Below are 21,168 nucleotides of genomic sequence, written 5' to 3'. Positions count from 1 at the left end.
ATGAGCAATAATTATTTTTGACACCTATAAATATTACTTTTTTGGTGTAAAAACCCACGAAAGCTGCCTGAAAAATCAAACGAAGAAAAATAGTTAGGTTTATTTTTAGCAGAATGCCCTGTACTTGATAATAATAGTTAGGATTAATGAAACATATGTTATCTCGAATGGTAATCAAAGTATCTTCAAAAATGAAACCATAAGTATACTTGTAGACTGTTAAGTACATAAGAAAATCATAAAACGCATGATATAACTCTTATGTGACTATTTATAGATATATGTGAAAGAATTTCCGGAAACTTTAATACGAATATATTTTATAATAAAAAAATATCAAATGCATAAGAATACTGAAACAAAACATATTATTTGCATATTATATTTCATTGATACGAGACCATAAACATTTTAACATTAGTCTGAGGCAAGAGCATATGAGTGCTGAGCATTGAGTTGGTAATTGTAGTGCTCAATTAAATATTTTATTAGAGCAACAATGTATGTATTCGTTTCATCACATACAAACGCATATTTAGTACGCTTAATGAAACCTTTCTCTGAGTGTGCATTTCACACCGGTATCCAATTACTTGCATTATGTTTTTATTAGATGTAAAGTTTCAACAATGAACTTTGCAGAAAAATATGTCTACAGTTGGTACCGCAACAACCATACTTCATATAGCTTTATCATAACTTTAATACATAGGTTGAATAACAACTTCGTAGTTTTGTCATAATACTCTAGAGTGAAGATGTTTGGGTATGTTTTGATATCTAAGGTCTTGAAAACCCATATAGGTGAAATGAGGTATTAATAAAGCAGCTCCAAAATAAATGGGAAAAAATGTATGCGAAAATCTCCAAGAAAACACGCCAATCAGCGGCGGCGTCTGAAATACACTGAAGTCGAGACTAAAATACTGAAATGAGAATGTAAAGACGTAATTTGATATATCTTACCATTCCTGAAAGAGAGTTGTAGTTAGTGCGATATGAACGTTTGGGCCAACTACCGTCAACAACCACCGTCAACAGTGCAATTCCATTTTCATCAACATGTCATCTTTTGATGGCTTCTTGTATTTCTAGCTTGGCAGCTTCTGCCATCTCGTGATGCGCAGTCTTTTCCCAACCAAAGTACTAATAGTCATTTAAGAGGAAAATATTGCAAATGAAATTGGAATTAGTTTTTATTTTTTATTATTATAAACAGTGGTACATTTCTCCGATAATTATTATTTGTTAATGATTTTATAAATAATTCAGAATATTTACAGTCATATAAAAAATAGTACTAATAGTCATTTAAGAGGAAAATATTGCAAATGAAATTGGAATTAGTTTTTTATTATTTGTTATTATTTTTATTATGAAGCATACAGGTACTGTATTATAAAAAGTGGTACATTTCTCCGCTAATTATTATTTGTTAATGATCTAATAAATCTCCTCTCCCCAAATTTGCTTTAAAACTCCGCCTAGTAATTAGAATTTACAAAATCTTTCGCATCACGGAGTCAAGTGGTCAGCACGCTGATCTGAAACTAAAGGGGTGATGCTTTTTATTACAAGTGGTATTTTTGCGTACTATGATGAAAGTATCTTTATGCTAGTTCGACACCTTGAAAACTTGTAAGTGTACCAAGGCACTGGCACATCTAACGCCAATGATTTCACCCTTTACTGCTACCTGGAAAGGCCTCTAGCCTCCCTCCCCTTCAAAGCTGACAGCTATTATTGTCCTGTCTCTGTGCCCTCTTCCTCTTCCCCCCCCCCAACCACCCTGTCGGTCCAAGGCTCAGGAATGCGGACGGAGAGTAGCCCACGAACATCAGCATGACACTAGAGGTGGTGTTGAACTTTACTCCTTCCATCATTACGACTTAACAAAAAAAATTTAAGAGTTCCAGTTAAGTAATTCATTATTTAAAATTCACTGACTTTGCTCTTTGTTTGGCAAAATTTATCTACCAGTTGCAGAAGTGCAAAAATATTGTACTCAAAATTGTCGATTTAAGGGAACTTTATTAATTTTTTCAAAGCACAATTTAAAAAAAATATATATATTTTTTTTCAAAATGGAAGTGTTTATTGGACATGCATGCACACACACAAAAAATTATACAATTTCAGGTAGCTTCGTTTTTCTGTTATTATGGAAGTTACATCACCTCTCGCATAACTTCTTCCCCAGGGGTATTACTGACTCTTAAACTTTAATAATCTTTAGGTTGAATTGGTTTTGTAATCACTAGTCAGCCGTCCAGCATGTAACTAAGGAGTTAATTAATAAACTTATTAATCTACTGTATTCTCAGTAATAATCTGGACAATCCTGAAATGAAAATGACATGAGATACTTTCAATACCATTACATAAATAAATATTTTAAAATTTCAATTTACTGTTTCACTATAAAACTTAATACAAGAAAGAGATTTTTTTTTTTATTAATTAAGATTGATTTTTCTTTCAAAAATAGTTGTGAATGTACCTCAATTGCATGCATATGTTTTTTTGATTAATTAATGTTATTTTAATTGAATTGTTATTTATATACTGATTTCATTCCTAGGATACTTGTTGCTTGCTAAAGCCTTATGATGATTTCTATAAATACTTCTAGCTTTTGGTTTCATTTAATGTTAATTATAACTTTTATTTGATAATTAATTTAAAAACAATAACTTTCTTTCTGCTTTGCATATAACTTATCAACATCTAACACTAACGTGATTAAATTAAAATGTTTTAGTTGTTAACTGGTACAACTTTCATAACAAAAGTTACATGATATTGACAATCAGCTGTCAATTAAATTTGGATATTTTATTGGCTTACAGTTAAGAGCTACTTGATTGAATAACGTTATGCAATATTTTCATGTTAATAACTAACGCTAGTAGCTTTTGATACATATTTTGTTAAATTACATATATTATACATTCACATTATGAGATAAAGATTATCAAAATTATTATGATGGAAATACATTTAATAGTAATTTCTGTGTCGTAATAAATGCTAATTCATTTCTGAAACGACACATTTTAGCTTTAAATAATTTACTAACAATATTTCTGGTAAATAATTCTTTCATGCAATAAATCCATACTAATATTATAAAGCTGAAGAGTTTGTTTGTTTGTTTGAACGCGCTAATCTCAGGAACCACTGGTCCTTTCAGTGTTGGATAGTATATTTATCGAGGAAGGCTATAGGCTATATTATATTATCAATATCATTAGGGATCCTTACTAAAAGTCCAATTTAGAATCAAATGCGTTGGAGGGGGTTAGATACAACATGCAGTACTCGTACGAAGTGTGTGTTGGCAATGCCACAGGTGCTATAAGTTTATTTCCTATTGCCTATTAACATTGTTGCCACGTACTAGATGCCTTATCATTCTTAATTTTCCCATACAAGTATAAAAACACCGGTGTGATATTAACAATCAAGCAATCAGTACCCTCATATAGAATACATAGAAATGAGATAAATATAGATACAGAGATACATAGATATATAGGACTATAGATGTAGATAGATATAAATACATATTTAGAGATATGGATAGATTATTTGTATATGTGTAACTACTTCAAACATATAACAAAACAAAACTGGATGAGGCATTGCAATGCATGCCGACATTAGCTAGATAATGGAATCTTTTCAATATTAGTAATCCCTTATTTTTCAGTTTTTTTTCTATATTGCTTTATAGAGTCTAGATTACATACAGACCAGGTAAATAACTATAAACTGGCAGAACAACGTCTGTCGGGATCTGAAAGTGATATAAATTATTTTGCACACTTGACATTCAAATTAAGAAGACAATTACTAATTACATATGATCTCTAAACAGTTCCCCTTCACCCTGTGTTCAGCCCGGGAAACGCTGGGTACTGAAGCTAGTTACTTATATGGTAAGTTTAAAGTAAAAATACGTTAATGCGCACTAATCTGTTAAAATATAAACTACAAAAGCCTTTTAATACTATTAGGAATTTAATGTTTTAAATATTTGTTTTACTTTCCTTCTCTTAAACAACGATTTTTTTAAACGGATGCATTTATTGAAATTAGACCAAAGGTAAGATATCGGTCATGTTATTTTTCAATGAACGATGCAAAATCTATCCGTAATGATTTCAGGAATTTGCGGAGTTTCGAATTAAAAATGTCTGGACAACCGAAATCAAAACCATTTTTTTTCTTGAATTTGACTCTAGTTTACATTATTTCACCATATCACTGAGTAATTGTGTAATTTTTGACTTATTGAAAATTCGTGTTTTTAAAATTTGTGAAATTTTCTATTATTTTAACAAAAAAACAAAATTATTGTATTAGGTAAGTAACGATTCTAAAAATTCTAACTTAATTTAAAAAGCTCAAGTATAATTTGTGATATTTGTGTAGTTGTTAAATTAAGTATTTTTTAAAAATATAGAATTGTATTTTACTTCACGTGGGTTAACAGTCGACTTTCGCTTCAAAACGTAAAGGAGTTTTATTGGTAAGCTAACACAGAGTTGTGGCTTGCAATGAGATAGGTATTTTCAGGTTTTTTTTTTTGTTTTAAACGAACGCGTGATATTAAGACATTAAGATATATATTAAAAAATTCGCAATTTTTCCGTGAATCGAACCTAAAAGCTTTGGCTCACTAGCACAAAAATGTTTACCAGCATTATTCTGTTTTATAGGTATTTGTATTCTTTGTAATAATTTTATGTAAACACTAGGACAACGATATCTTCATTTACAACAGATTCTTAAGAATCCTAATACATTATTTAGAAACCTTCGCTGACTGTTTAGCTTTTTTCTAATACTGTTGTGGATAAATGCATGTTTTCGGGCATTTCTTGTTCGGGACTTGAACCCAGAACCCGTGCACATAAGGCAGGCATGCATGTGACTGCGACACGGGTGTGACAACCCTACTGGACCCTACAGTTAGAGAACGAGGTTGGGTTCCTTCAATGGGAGTTTTCCTCGAGAAGTAAAATAACTCCGTAAAACTGTAGTCTCAACGAAGACAGACTGTCCAATAATTAGAGACCGGAAAAAAATCGGGGATTCATTTCGCGATATGCTAAAATGCAAACAATTGTATTTTTATGCAACTTCTGCCATTGGTTCACTGTTAACCTGGATGACTGTGGGCCTATTATAGACCCTTAGTCAAAGAAGTGTCAAATCACGAGTCTCCCAGTTGAGACACCTCACAAGTAGAGACCGGAAAAATTCGCGGGTTCAATGACCTCCAGGATAGAATCCAATATCCTCTACACACTCGGGCAAATGCCAACAGTTCATTGGCTGCTGACTTGTGAGTCGTCTCGACTGGGTGGCCTGTGATTCGACACTTCTATTGAGTGAGGGTCTCTAATTGGCCCTCAGTCCTCCAGATTAACAGTGAACCAATGACAGAAGCAGCACTAAGGTATAATTATTTGAATTTTAGCATAACACGAAATGAACCCGCGAATTTTTCAGTTCTCTACTCACAAGTCAGCAGGCGTGGTTTGCACGAGTGTGCACAGGATCGTGGAGTATCCTGGAGGTCATTGAACACGCGAATTTTTCCAGTCCCTACCAATAATGGGCGCCAGAGCTGCAGTCCGCGGTTGCTCATGTCATTCGTTGTTCTGTAAACACATTCGACACCAAATTAAAAACATCTTTTTTTCAACACGTAGACATAAACTATTACATTGCCTGAAAGCAGGCGATTGTGATATGAGTGACATGGTGGCTACATATTTATTTAATTCAATTAAGAAAATAAAAAAGTTATTTTTTTTTAATCTGAAATACTGCATTTGTAAAAATGCATTTACAAAAGCTAGAAGAAAAACCAGAATTTTATCACTATCTTAAACTAGTTACTTGTAAAACACCTAAGGCACCCGTTGAAAAGTGGTGACTATAAAAAACAGTTTAATTTAATATATACAGATATATTTATTTAAACGGCAATTTATTTACATATTGTGCAAATTATATATATTTTTTCTGACTTTCGACGAAAAAATGAGTTTTAATGAATAAACTCTTAAAAAACTTACATTGGGTGTGAGTTGTCTCTGGTAGTTCAATAACATTCTTTGCTGTGGATTTGATCCAATATACACCTTCACTTGACTTGCAACTGATGATCGTAACAAAGCCACACACAGTTGACCGTGTGAAAATACTGGGGGTCTCCAAATTGATGCCAACGTGCTAAAAATGACTGGCCTTGCGCATTTTTTTTATTGTGATAGCGTATTTAGATGTATGGCGGCTGTGATTTTAGTATAAAAAATTAATTTTGAGATATACTGGTTTTCTTAAGAGCATTAACTGAAATGAAATTAAGAAGCTGGTTTTTCCTCCATAATTTATTTATTATTGCGGAAAACTTTTCTCTGACAGATTTTCTTACAGTTAATTACAACCCTAAAAACTAAAGAAATTTTGCAAAACACTTACACAGACTTTCAATATTCTGACAAATGTCGAATTGGCATGCGAACATTCAAGTGTGAATTCTTAATTTAATTACATCCCTTGGCAATAGTGTCTCAAGTAGACAGCAGCTGTAAAATTTATACCAGTGATCAAACATTTGTATACAGACACTTGAAAAAAATTGTTAGGGATATTTTTTGTCGCATAAAACCATTATTTTATAAAACATTTCCCGGTCACAGAAATTGTGATCTACTCGAAAAGATATTAACAGTTTACTCAAATAACTTCTTATGGTCGATACATGATAGAATCGTTGTAGGTCCATCTAAACTTTTTTTTTTCAGTATAAGATTTTTATGTGTGGTTCAAAAACCTTCGCCCATCATTAACTAGGTAATGCGTATGTATTAGTTATTGCATCACATTCCATTACATTTTATTAAGAAAAATTTATTAACACGTTCCACCACATAAACATGGCATTTTGTGTTAAAAAAACAGAAATTCATGTAGCCAGATGCACGCAAGTTATAAAACAATATTATATTTTTTTTGTAAAAAATTCAAAAAAATATCCTTTACTTAAATTCTTGAATGACGAACTACGTCTTGGTAAATTACGAGAAGTCAGTTTTTCTGGGTTTGAACAACTATGCAATATACCAAGTAAAAATTCGTCGTATATTATCGTTTTAATAAATCATTGAATCAGCGAAATTCATAATTAAATGGGTTCAATCGAGCTTCAACATGATTTTTAACAAATAAATATACTCTATGAAGTTTGTTAAGAAATGGATGAATCTTGAAATTCGTGACCATTCACTTGAAGAGTCTGACCTGCCGTGGCCACGCAGCCGTGCACGATCTCACGGACCTTGTCGGGCCTCCAGGCTGTCGTGTTAGGCGTCAGCAGGTCCACCGTGTGGTCTCCGAGGGCCTGTCCGTTCAGCCTGCCGTCCGCCGCCTGAAACCACCCAGTAGCACATCTCCCTCTGCAGGCTGACTGCAGTATTAAGGCGGGCCGCCTGGATAGGTCTCCACACAGCCTGCACAGCTCCGGGTGTTAGCAAACTGCTAAAGGATCACTAATGGTGTCTGAATAGCACTCAAAATTTCTATTGATGACAATGTTTTTTTTTTTTCGTAAAGTTTTTAGTATGCTTGTTTACTCAGGTAAAATGCGTTTCGCATCACTTTTTGGATGATGCACTGTGAACATACATAAGCTAAATAAATATTTATCCTTCTGAGAGCAAAGCCCTTTTCAAAATGATACAGCCAAGTTTGTAAAGTGTGGTAATTTAGCCTTGAGTTGAAAAAAGGGTTAGATATTTTTTGAAGTTTTTTTCTCGCATAAATACAATAAAAAATCTACACTCATTCTACCTTCACACTCAAATTCAAAAGGTCAAACAATAGTAGATGCAGACTTTACTGACATTTTGTAATGAAATATTAAATTTACTTGAATAACTTAGGTAACACAATTAACAGTGTAACTATTAAGAATGTAAATATTTTTTTAACCCTTATTTTTTCAGTAAGGTCACCTTTAAAATAAAAGAATAAATTACTGCAAACAATTAAAAATATGTATTTTAGTTTAAATTGAACAAATTATGAAATCATTGTGCAAAAATTCTCTTTAATTTTTCTCGAAGAGACGTAACGAAGTATAGTTAAAGGGTGTTTCTTTTGGCAGTTGCAAAAACTGTACTCATATTCGCAAAGACTTATGTTTTGGATTACAATGCAAACAATATTATTATTATATATATTTCGTGTCATTTAAACACAATTATAAGCCAATGAAGAATTATCACAGCCTCCATATTGTATTATTTATACACTTAAATTTGGTCAGACTATAGAAGTAAATTAGATCTGGTTAGTACTTGGATTATTGGTGACCACCATGAAAATATTTTGTGCAGATGGATCATGTTTGTGGAATAAGCGTTAACTACTTTGGGCGGGTTTCAGAGCTACTCGTTGATGGATAGACTACTGCATGAGTGAGTTTGCGACTAGCTCAGCCAGTATCAACACCTGGTGAGGAATTTCTGCTGTTAGATGTGAGTTATTAATTTTTGCCCTCGAATTTCGTAGCTTTCATAATGCTTTTATTATGTTAGTTATTTTATTTTTAAAATGTAATAAATAAAATATTATTTAAATATTACAATTTTTTTAATGGAATATTTCAACAGAACACTTCAAATAAGAATAGTTTTATCGACGTTCAATCGTGTTCATGATAAATTCGTAAAATTATGACTATAACTATTTCACGGTCACCGCTTATGAGACCACCTAAAACATACATTATTAATTTATTCCTTTGATAAAAAGCCACACTTATTTTTCGATTGTCTTATGTGTCCTCCAAAGTTATAAAATCGCGGAGTCAAAGATAGTATTACCCCGACTCAGAGATAATTTTTGTACGATTACGTCTCGTATAATTTAGCTCCACTCTAGACTTGATTACCTGTGCACTATCAAACCTCATCGTTGCTTGTTCATTTGGACATATGTACGGAGTGCAGAGGCTCTCATATTTCGGACTGGCTCGAGGTTTTCTATGGCCCTTCACGGGAAATTTGGCACAATCACGTCACTAAGGCGAGTGTATTTGTGCTCCAAATCTACTTTTCTACCATAATGAATCAGCTAAGTCATCATCCATCCGGCGATGAGACCATACGGGCGTACTCTTGTCAACTTCTTGTTGCACATTGCAATGCAAGAGAAATAATTTTATTGTGATTTCAAGGCTCTAACTCTTTATGGACGATGGATTTGAAAATGAATTAATGGATAATTACTTTTACGGTATAAAGCTGCAATAATTAAAAAAAATAGTCGTACGACTATGTGAACACCAGCAAGGTCCCAAAAATAATGATTCCGTATCAAAAGAAACCTTGGACCTTTATTTGACGATCGTACATTGCCGATGGTTTTTCGTGTGCTTTCCCAACGGTTTGCTAGAGTCACATGTTGCGGAAATCACTTGAGGACTAAGACAGGAATAGACTTTTCGTGTCTTGGGTTCATTACGTGTCCTTCGTGAGTATCCTTTCCTTCGTGTCCTTTGTGAGCTTCGATTCTTTCTTCGTGATTCCCGCGGGGGCCCTCTTGACAACCTATCGACCTGCGGCAGCATCTCTTGATCACCTGCAAGAAACAATTTCACCAATTGAATTATTGAAGCCAGGAGTACGCCTCAAGCACACATCCTCATTTTAACACACTTGACTCGCATTTAGGAGGATCTGAGTTGGAAAACATTTCCCGTCGCTGAACTATCACGAGGTTTCCAAAATTTAAGCCAGAAAATACCGAGGTGTTTCATGACGATAGGTAATGATTCGTTTTATTTTTCCACGTGTTCCCACAGAGAGATTAAAATTTCTGTACTCTTACAAAAGATTTTTTTGGATGCCAGTTTCCAAGAAATAACTTGTAATACTACAGGACAGATATTGAAAGTTTCTACAACACACGGCTATGGTTATTTTTTTCTTTCATTAAAAAAACGTTTTTCGGGATGATATTGTGTATGTTTTACGAACTTGGGTCATAATTTTATATTTTAATATACGTTTCATAAAAACATAATTTATTTTCAAACCATAAAATAGTTAATTTAGGAAATTAAATAACTGCTGGACTTTCTTTCGGTGTATCATTCATATTATGTGCGCAGTTAATACTGGAAAAATATTGAGGGAACGGTTCACAAATAATTTTAATTCTTGGAGTTATTGGGACAACACAAATCGTAAATGCCCGGGTAAGAATTCTAGTCGAGTATTATTGCGGACACTTTTGTTTAGTGATACAGTTGTTTTCATGCAGATGTACTCATTTTACAAGTATTTGTCATTTCACATAAATAGTTATGTTCTATTTTTAAAAAAATACAGTGTATAGGCCTAGTTGTGTTTAGGGCCGACCACTCATATGGCATTAATTGGCCCTTTAAAAAAATGTGAGGAATTTTAAACACTTGGGGAGGGTGGGGAGGAATACCATAAAAATAAACACAAAATCTAAAAAAAAAAAAAAAAATATTTATCAGGTGACATTAATTTCCCCAAAAGTGCAATTTTTCACTTAGTAATTTAGTGTCATATTTGTATGAAAAAGTGATTTTGATTTAAAATTTTTCAAAATGTTTTTTGGGTTAAGATTTCCAAACAACTTTTTTTTTTTAAATTTTTTTTAACGAATAATATCATCACTCGCTAGATGGCGTTGTAGTCACATTTATTTTCAATACTATCTACAAGGAGCTCTAGTTAACACACATCATCTGCTAGAGGGCGCCGCCAGCATCTTGTTTTCAGTTATCGATGCAAGGAACGCTAGTGTCACGTAGTAGGCCTACACATGTCGTGTGCTGTAGAAGTATTGTCGCCATATTAGTTTAAGTTTACCCGCTAGAGCGCAGTAGTATACCACTTCATACGACAACGTTTCGGCCGTCTTGGCTGCCATCTTGAGAGTCTGTAATATTTTAGCTAGAAATTCAGGGAATAATTCCGAAAATCGTCTGGATCTTGGTACCATTTTCGATGCTTAATAGAGGGAATGCTGATTGATTGTGTGTGTGTGTGTGTGTGAGATAATGACAGAATCAAAAGAAAAATTTTAATTATAAATAATATTATTTTCTATTTAAAGGTCTTAAGTTTTGTATACTAATTAAATAATAATATTACAACATTTTATATAGTTTATGTTAGTACTAAACTTAGATGTGTAATTGGTAGACGTAATTTAGTAATTGTTGTAATTTATAATGTATTAGTATGTAATTTAATGTTTGAGTGCTAGACATAACTAATTATAGGTTTTTTAAAATCTTGGTTAGGTGCAAGAAAAGGCTTAACTACGCCCAAACAAAAGTCAAATAAATAAGTACATAAATAAACCTGTGGATCGCTTGTGTAATCTTTCCTCCGCCTCTTCTTCCATGACTCTGCCAATTCTGTTCTGCATCTCTTTGTGTGTGTGTGTATATATATATAAATTGTTTGTGTCTTCGTTAGTTTTTTTTACATAAATGTTTAGGTTATAAAATATCTTTAAATCTTTATAACTTTAGCATTATATGGATTCAAAAAGGGCCTTTTTATAATATACCTTTAATATATTATACTTTAGGTAGCTCATGTGTATCTTATGTTTTTTTTGTTTTTAATTTTTTCACCGATATGTTTGTTGAGTTTTAATTTAAATGTATTTGTGACAATTTTTGGTATTTTAAGGCTATAGTGTTTATCAAGTTTATTTTGCATGTACTTAGTAAAAATGTATGTGGTTAAGTGTAAGAGAAGGCAGTACGCCTTAAATTCGCTACTTAAATTAAGGCAGTAAATTAATACATACCCCATGTTTAAACACTCTTTCAATGCTCCTTCCATTGTCTGTGGTCCAAAAATGATGTCTTGAGCAGATGGAAAAGTTATAGAATTCCATTAGGAATCCAACCTCAATTACGCTGTTCGTTTGAGACAAAATTTTGTCTGGCTATTTAATTCTGTCTTTCAACAGCTCTTTCTTAAAATATTAATATATTTATTTTAAAATGAGATACCATTGAGATTATTGCATCGAAAATGTAATATCTCTACATTTGATTTCTGGCTGTCGGACTTCATCAGTGGCTACGAATCCCACCCATTTATTCCAAATAAATCCCATTTTGTTGCATATTCGGTACAGTCTTAGAGAAAACATCTCTTTCCCATATCTGAAGATAAAATCGAAAAAGTAAACCTTTATGAAGTCTACATTAAAAACAGGCAATAGTGTATGGTCACCTGCCAGAAATATGCCATAAGGATATATCAACACAATTTACATCTGTAAAAGAGTCATCGCTTTCAGATTCAAGGGAGTATGAGTCACATACATCGTAACATTGCGTGATGGTTCTCAGAAATTGTTACTAACGATGACCTTTCTCTTCGAACCCTCGTTTGATTTTTTTTTACACTTGATGCAATGTGAAGGGAATTTGATTCTGTAAATGTAGTTCAATGTATTTTTCAATCTGTATTATTTTCTAGTATATACTCTCTCAAGTAACACGTAAAAATACATATGGAAAATAAAGTGGTTAACACCAATTATTTCAACTAAATTATTTAATTGTTCAATTTTTCATACTCCATTGAAAAGCTGTCCAGCTCCAACTTCAAGGCTTACAACAACCTTGGGAAGCACTATGGTGTAAGTTATATTTTGTTTCTCGCAGCTAAATTTAAAAGTCAAATTCTGACTTTCTCTCTACTTACTAAACATTGATTTGTTTTAATATCAGCAATTGCATATTTGTAGATTTACGAGAAATACGTTGGCCAGTAGTTTCCAAAGAATTATTTTCATAAGATTGCCATAGTTGAATGTTGTATAAAAGTCCCGAAATTAAACTTAAACTTTTGTCTATATTCAACTATTCTCTAAACAAAGTATATTTAGCTTTATATATATTTATTAAATTAAAATTAATTGAAATCACAACATTTTAACTAAGAGCTTAAGTGTCCCTCATTATTCTTATATTTTTAACATTTTCTATATTTTTCTTGTACACTTTAGTCATGTTTCTTCTTCGTTTATTGCACTTCTTTTCAAACATTCATTCTATTTGCATTTTTTTAAATTAGCGTTGCAGATTAATTAATGTCTAGGGCTACTTGTACTTGTCAACCTGTTTGAGTTGTGGTCATTTCAGTGTACACTGATTTACAAAATACAAAATATTTTCATTTAAGCTCTTATATACATGTTCTGTTTATAACTCAACCAGTTATTATATCACATTTTAGTATATTAACTAATGTAAGTACATACAAATGTATCATCTCTGATCGTAGTATTCTATGATTCTAATTTAAACTGAAGTATTAAAGTGAAATTAAATGATTTTTAATATTAAAATAAAAATAATAAACAGACAAGTTATATAATTCTCTTTCATTTATCTCATAAATTATGGAAAAATAAGGTGAAAACCAATTTTTTCCTCACGTAACTGGTGTTAAAATAGTTCTGATTAAGTGGAATTTTCAGGCTAGGTCTCAAATGACCCACTGGTTATTTGGTTTTCTTGACGTTCCTTTTTGGTTATCGTTATTTTTCCTGTCAAGTTACTGCGATAGCGCTCTCGCATTTGTTGTTGGATCACCAAATTCTCACAAGATATTTAATGGACAATATTTTCGAGGTTGAAATTTTCCGCAAATGATTATGATAATAAACACGTGCGTGCCTTTTTCTACAGCCATTGATATGTCTTAAATATCTGTTAAGAAAGTTTGACATGTAACGAAAAATGCAAGAGATCCATTGTGATTAATTTACAGAAAAACTGTACTTAAAAATTGTATTTGGAATTTAAATATTAGTAAAATAATAAAATAAACAAAAAATTTGAATTATATTGTCCTTTCCTACTAACATAAAATAAAAAAAATAAGGATAGAAAACAATCTGGCTCACGTTGGTCTGAACTCAGATAAAGTAAGATTTATTTATTTATTTATTCAGTTTTTGATCTGTAGATCCCATATGGAGGTAAGGACTCCGGGACATAAAAGTGAACATACCTTATTAATAAGCTCTTACACCTATTTATAATCTTAATACAAAATCGAGGTCGCAATCTCCTTTGTCGATATGCACCCTCAAAATTAATAACGCTGCTATCCCTAAGGCATCTTTATATTATAACATTACTAAAAGGTCAAATAATCACAAATTAATGGTTTAAAAGAGAGTTGATTTATCTCGTCACACCAACAAAAAATAATAACTAATCTCAACTAAATAAATTATAGAATCAAATGCATCTCATGGCGTAGGACAATGACTTAGCGCAGGCTGTTTCAGGTTCATGCTTTAAGATTTACCGGCACTTATACATCTGGTAAAGCAGAGCAATTCACTTCTCTCTTCCCAATTCCACGGAGTTCCGCAACGCTGTCCGAAGCATAGTCGTGGGAAGACGCCACCTGTAAGAAAGATAAAACATTAGTATTGTTAAGATACCAGAAGCTGAGCACGTTACCAGCGTAATAAAAAATGGGAAAATTATGATGCTAATTTGAGTTTGCAAGTCAGAATCTTTATTTATATTAAGTGCAGTGAAAACGAACGTTATCACTGTACAAAAATGTTTGAAAGGGTGGTTTTCAACTAAATGCTGCATTAATTAAAGACTGCTCAGAAAACCCTAGTAAAACGCACTTTTTAACAAAACTAATTGTAGCAAAAATCTTATACGTCGTGATTTTTTTTGGATAAGTCAGAAATACAAATTTCAATGTCATTTTAAAGTTTAAAAATTAATAATTGCTTAAGTTTTCAAAAAAAAGTAGCATTTTTACATCCATGTTATAAAAAAAAAATTGGTTGTCTGTAAAGTCGGTTTACGGACGATAGTTTAACGTGACAACGTCATAACAAAACATTGATGAAATGATTGATCCAGAAGAAAAGGAAATATCATATTCGGCCTGAGACTGAGCCGTAATAGGTTTTTGCAACTAAACCATTTAGGCATTAAAAATATTATATTCTTTGAGGAAGAATTTTTTTTTTAATTTTTCAATCTTTTGCATGATATAATATACCTCTGCATAATTTTATGAATAAAATTGAATCATTTTTATTGAATTATCACTATTTTGTATGGATACAAAGGAGTGAAATGAAATGTGCAATTGAATTAATAAATTTACTTTTATTTGCATTCATTACTTCAAATATATTTATTACTTTTGAAATGTTGCGTGCGCCATATTTATTTTTACAAGTACAAAAATAAATTTCGCAGCTGCCGGGTTTCGAACCGACTAACTTAAGTTTTAGAGTTTGGTACGCTAACCACACGCCCACGAGGCCATATCAAAGTAAAGTAGTTTCAAATGTTATATATACAAATTTATAAAAACTTTGTTCACGGTAGGAGTATAATATTAACACGATTTTATAACAAATACGCATCCCAAATACACCAAACTTATTTATAATGTGTTACAATATTTTCTAAAACATTGTGCAAAAGATCCCGGGTGTAATTTGAATTATTATGTGTAACTGTAAAACACCATTGTTGGTTCAAAACGTATTTGAATTTTCAACATTACTTTTAAATAACCGTACCAATTGTGCTGAAAATCGGTGGACGATCGTTAAATTACATAATATTAATAATTCAAACGACGAAAATATGATTGAAAAGTCAAATCGATGGTTGTTCCAATCGAGTGGAAGAGAGATGCCACGCATGCGTACAATGAGCATGAAGAGAGATGCCACGCATGCGTACAATGAGCATGAAGAGAGATGCCACGCATGCGTACAATGAGCAAACAGAACACATACGTAGTGGGACATCCGTAGTGGGACACTTTTTCGTGCGTGCAGCCGGCGTTCATCGAATTATTAGACGTTGTCACATCAAAAACTTGTGTACGCTACAATTAAGTATTTTTTTAGGTATGGAAACAATGGTTCAAAATATTTGGAAATCTAAAATACGTGTTATTGTAAGGGATCTTAATATTGGATTTTATTGTAAGGTAGTCTGGGCGCGCGTGTATGTGAGTGTGTGTGTGTGTGTTCGCATCGTCAGATCTTGAGTACGCAGCCCCGCTGATATCTTCCACGCGCGCGAGGCGTGTGTTGTGTTGGGACAGTTCCTAAGTCGCTAAGTTGCTAAGTTACTAAGTGTATGAATTTAATGTGCCATATTTTTTACTTTATGCAGCAGTTATAAGACAGCATACATTGGACTTAAATTCTGTTCACTTTTTGGACCGAAACCACTGTCAGAAAAAAATTCCAGAATGTTTACTCTGTGCCAAGTAAACTTTCCCAAAAGTAGTAACTACTAATGATCTACGAGTCCTTCTACTCAAAAATTTGGTTGTCTGTAAAGTCGGTTTTCGGACGATAGTTTAACGTGACAACGTAATAACAAAACATTAATGAAATGATTGCATACTTTTATGAATAAAATTGAATCATTTTTATTGAATTATCACTATTTTGTATGGATACAAAGAAGGAGTGAAATTAAATTTACAATTTAATTGATAAATTTACTTTTTTTGCACTCATTAATTCAAATATCTTTATTACTTTAACAAAGAGATTATTTTAACTAAAACTTTCATACATGATTGCTATTTAACTTCTTCCAATCTGTGTTATTCTGTTAAGGATAGGACGATGATAGGAAAAGTAGGAAACGAATGGGTGTGTTTCAAGTTTAATGTGCCTCGAAACAGTCAAATCGATGGTTGTTCCAATCGAGTGTAAGAGAGATAGACGTAACGGAACACAGCGTAACGGGACAATGTGTGTAACGGGACAATGTGTGTAACGGGACACAGCGTAACGGGATAATGTGTGTAACGGGACACAGCGTAATGGGACACAGCGTAACAGAAAATGTGCGTAACGGGACTCTTTTTCGTGCGTGCAGCCGGCGTTCATTGATTTATTAGACGTTGTCACGTCAAAAACTTATCTTGTAAACAACCTCATACATTTGTAGTTGTTCGTGAGCCAGCATCATTTGATGCTTTGCAGCCGGAGAATGGGTGCAGTTGTTACACCTTTCGAGAACTGCAGTATTCGAGACAAGTTGCATGTCACAGGTAACAGCTGGAATGCACTGCATTGGTGCATACCTTGAGTGTGGGCGACGAGCGGTCATGTGGGCTTGTGCAGAAGCAGCGGACGAGAGCGAAGTTATGTTAGCAACGAGAGCAAGTAGAGAAATGACAGTTGCTGAGACGCGCTTAAGACATACTTTAAATGAGTACAACTGGGGTTGCATACCCGACCAGTTAAGGGGCCCGCCTCGTCAGGGGTTTATGTGTGTTAGTGAGCCGGGATGATAAGCGCGACGCTCGCTGGTGCTTCTAGCGCGGTGTCTCCTCTGGACTGGCGCGCAGTCTTCTCGTCGTCACAGGATAACTGTGAGATCTGAGCGGTGACCGTAACATTACATAGCGGAGAATTAAAGATAAAGGTGTAATGCAAGTCCCTTAAGTGCTTTCAAGAATCTGTACTGGTTGTGTTACACCTAAAAATTACTCTGATAACATGCGTTTCAGCGATTTTAACTCATAAAATTACAGTTAAAAAACTTAATCCGTAATCAAAAGTACTTTTCGGCCCTCAGCGAATTCTTAAATGATTTACGTAAGTGGACCCCACTCGGATATCTCGAGTAGTTTTGAAATCGCGTTGTTTTTCCTGAAGCTCTGCGCACCGTGTGTGTGCCCGGGTGGGGGGGGGGGGGGGGGCCTTAAGATGTACTGCACTCGGGTCGCGTGTGCTAGAGGTCTCCGGTTCGAAGCCAGGGAGGGAAGGAGCATCCAGATACAGATCCGTGGTGTCATAGACAATAATTAAAGTGTTAAAGGAACCGGTCATGTATGGGATGCATTGCGAAGATCCATAGATTCAAGATTTTGCTCAGCATGATCTTGAGCTTCCCCCTTCTTAACCCCTTCCTTCTAGAGTTTACTTCGGCGATATCAGAACCTCGGACCATCACAGTAAGGGTTAATAAAGATTTCATGAGTCGAGAAAGGTTATAGAAAGCGTTCATTATTAACATTTCTTTTATTATACCTAAATGTTTAATAAACATAACCTTGCATAAAAGGAAAATATAGTAAAGTATATTCCAGCTGCTCTGTACTCTAGAATTTTTGCGGACTGTAAGAATTTAATACGCCATGTATTTTATTTATTGGAACAGTTATAAATACAGGATACATTGAAGATCAATTCTGTCCTGTTTTGACCAAAACGACTGTCAGAAGAAAATTCCAAAATGTTTTAACTCAGTGTCAAGTAAACTTTCTAAATTTTTGCCGTCCCCAAAAGTAGTACCTACTAATGAACGGTCTCCGAGTCCTACAGCTGTTGTTATCCCAAACTTGTCTTGTAAACAACATCATTATGTTCGTAGGTGTTCGTAAACCAGCATCATTTGAAGGTTTTCAGCTGGATATTAGATACAATTGGTACAAGTTTTTTGAGAACTGTCGTATTCGAGACAAGCTGCGTGTCAGAAATGACAGCCGGAAGGCACATCAGTGGTGTTTACTCACGAGATTGGCGGCTGACAACACTATCTATCGCAGCGGTCTTCGTGATGTTGTGATAGCGACTCCCTCACGGTCCCGCCGTGTTCATACTGTTGCTTAGTTCGCGCGGCTTCCGCCAGGGACGTCCTTGTCGTCCCGTCCACACAAGCACTGCGTTGCTAAGGGCCCCGCCAACCCGGGCACGCGTACGTTGAGGCCGGACGATTAGGTGTGTTTCTGAATTTAGATTGTAAGCTGTATTTTAGAGAATAGTGAAAATGATGTTCGCAGGCTTTCACGGCCAGTGTCTGAAGCAGCTTGGCTTCTGGGTTCTACCCGCGTCCTCGGCGAATGATTCACCGACGTTCCGGTCGACATTGCAGTCGCCATCATCAGGGAGCAGTTAACTACTGTAGGTTCTTACAAGTTATCCTGCCTTTACATACTCTCGCCTGAGAATAAGGTGCTTCCTGATTGGCTGAAGAAAGAAGAAAGGAAAGAAGAAAGTAAGGCTCTGATTGGCCCATAGCTGCAGCCAAACAACGGGCACCATCCCCTCAGGCGAGAGGATATAAAGGGCAGGATAAATTGTAAGAACCTACAGTAGGTAACTGCTCTCCTGATGATGGTGACTGCATTGTGGACCGAAACGTCGGTGAATTATTCGCCAAGGACGCGGCAACAACCCAGAAGCCAAGCTGCTTTAATAGTGAAAATGTCTGAAAACACGTGTTTTCAGAATAATTTTTAGACAAGGTACCCGGCACAGATTTTTGAAACCACCCCAGACACTTGCATTACACATTTTTCTTCAATTTCAAATTTTATTTTTACCTCTGAATATTTAATAGTTACCCTATGCACGACGAGCAGTCGGCGCACCAGTCCTCAGCCTTGCGTTTAGAGGCGATACCACGCTAGAAGCACCAGCAAGCGTCGCACTTATAACCCCGCCTCACTGACACACAAACACCCCTGACTAGCCGGGCCTTTTAATCTTCTTAAACCTGAACGAGAAGCACTAGGCACTTTTATTTACCAGCGCTCGCGCGTAATTAGGTTTCTGACGCGCTGTCGTTGGCCTATGCCAGATGAGATGCGTAAAAAAAAATTGGTTGTCTGTAAAGTCGATTTACGGACGATAGTTTAACGTGACAACGTCATAAAAAGCATTGATGAAATGATTGCATACTTTTATGAATAAAATAGAATCATTTTTTATCACTTTTTTCATGGATACAAAGAAGGAGTGAAATTAAATCTACAATTTAATTCATAACTTTACTTTTATTTGCACTCATTATTTCAAATATGTTTATTACTTTAACGAATAGATTATTTTAACTTTACCTTTGATACATGTTTGCTATTTAACATCTTCCAATCTGTGTTATTCTGTTAAGGATAGGACGATGATAGGAAAAGTAGGAAACGAATGGGAGTGTTTCATGTTTAATGTGCCTCGAAAAAGTCAAATCGATGGTTGTTCCAATCGAGTGGAAGAGAGATAGATTCGGCGCAAGCGTACAATGAGCGTAACGGAACATGGCGTAACGCGACAATGTGCGTAACGGAACACAGCGTAACGGGACAATGTGCGTAACGGGACACTTTTTCGTGCGTGCAGCCGGCGTTCATCTATTTATTAGACGTTGTCATGTTATTTTAAGAGGGTGTAGTAGACATCGAAATACGTCTAAAACCGAACATTTGTATGTTATTAGAATTATATTTATTTGGTATTCAAAACTGTCAATCACAAACGCATGCATTATACAAATAAAATTTTCCCATGTCTAAAATAGTGAAAATCAAGAATTATTATTTTTTTCACTTTGTGACGCATTTTGTGGACTCCAGCTAAACATATAATTTTCTTATTACTCTACCTTATGTCTCGATAGCATTTTTATGAGACATGTGACCTGTCAGCATGCGTGAGAAGGGAAAAACTGTTACATTAATGTAGTTTAATGTTTCTGGCATGACAAACCGCATTACAAGGTACATTAACTTATATAAACCGACTAGCTAATGAATCGTGGATTAGCTCGCACTATTAAAAGATATTTGCTGATATTTGAACGTTCAAAGAAAGGAATGTGATTAGTACCAAACGTTTTCACTTAAAAAATAGAAACAAAAAGTATCAGGTGCATATAAGTTTTAATTTATAAAAAAACCTCACCTTTTTAAGATTGATATTTTATAAAAGGGTAATTCATAAGACTGTTTAATTTTTAGTATACATTAGTAATGCCGATATTATAACTTCCGTTTTAGTGAATTAAATGATAGGTATATTTTTCCTTTCCGCCTTTTCATTTAATAAAATAGCCATTTGAAAATTTTAAACACATGCCTAATTCATTTTAACTAAATTCATACCATCGTTTACCCTTAAACGTTCATTAAGTTTTGGTTTTAATTATGCTCAGAATAAATAATACCTTCATCATATTACAAATATTTACAATATGTTAGGAAATTATTAATAAAAAGCAATTTTTATTTTAAATGAAAAATACAGGATTCAATATATTTTATTTATTAG

The 21,168-nt window shown here is 34.1% G+C and overlaps 1 protein-coding gene across 3 annotated transcripts in view; it reads right to left on the bottom strand.

Moving 5' to 3' along the window:
- The window catches only part of LOC134540763 (uncharacterized), an 81,974-nt gene that overhangs the window by 23,978 nt on the left and 36,828 nt on the right, over positions 1-21,168 (bottom strand). The window contains exons 2-5 of one of the 3 annotated variants that reach the window (XM_063383671.1): positions 14,412-14,513; positions 9,547-9,663; positions 7,321-7,447; positions 5,533-5,672 (exon numbers count right to left, since the gene is read on the bottom strand). The gene's annotated coding sequence lies outside the window, so the exon portion shown is untranslated. Of the gene's footprint in view, positions 1-5,532; positions 5,673-7,320; positions 7,528-9,546; positions 9,664-14,411; positions 14,514-21,168 lie in introns of those variants that run through there. The other 2 variants (XM_063383672.1, XM_063383673.1) reach the window with 2 other exon arrangements.

Source organism: Bacillus rossius, chromosome 17, assembly GCF_032445375.1.
Source record: "Bacillus rossius redtenbacheri isolate Brsri chromosome 17, Brsri_v3, whole genome shotgun sequence".
Lineage (NCBI taxonomy): Eukaryota > Metazoa > Arthropoda > Insecta > Phasmatodea > Bacillidae > Bacillus > Bacillus rossius.
This window is presented reverse-complemented; position numbering and strand designations above follow the sequence as displayed.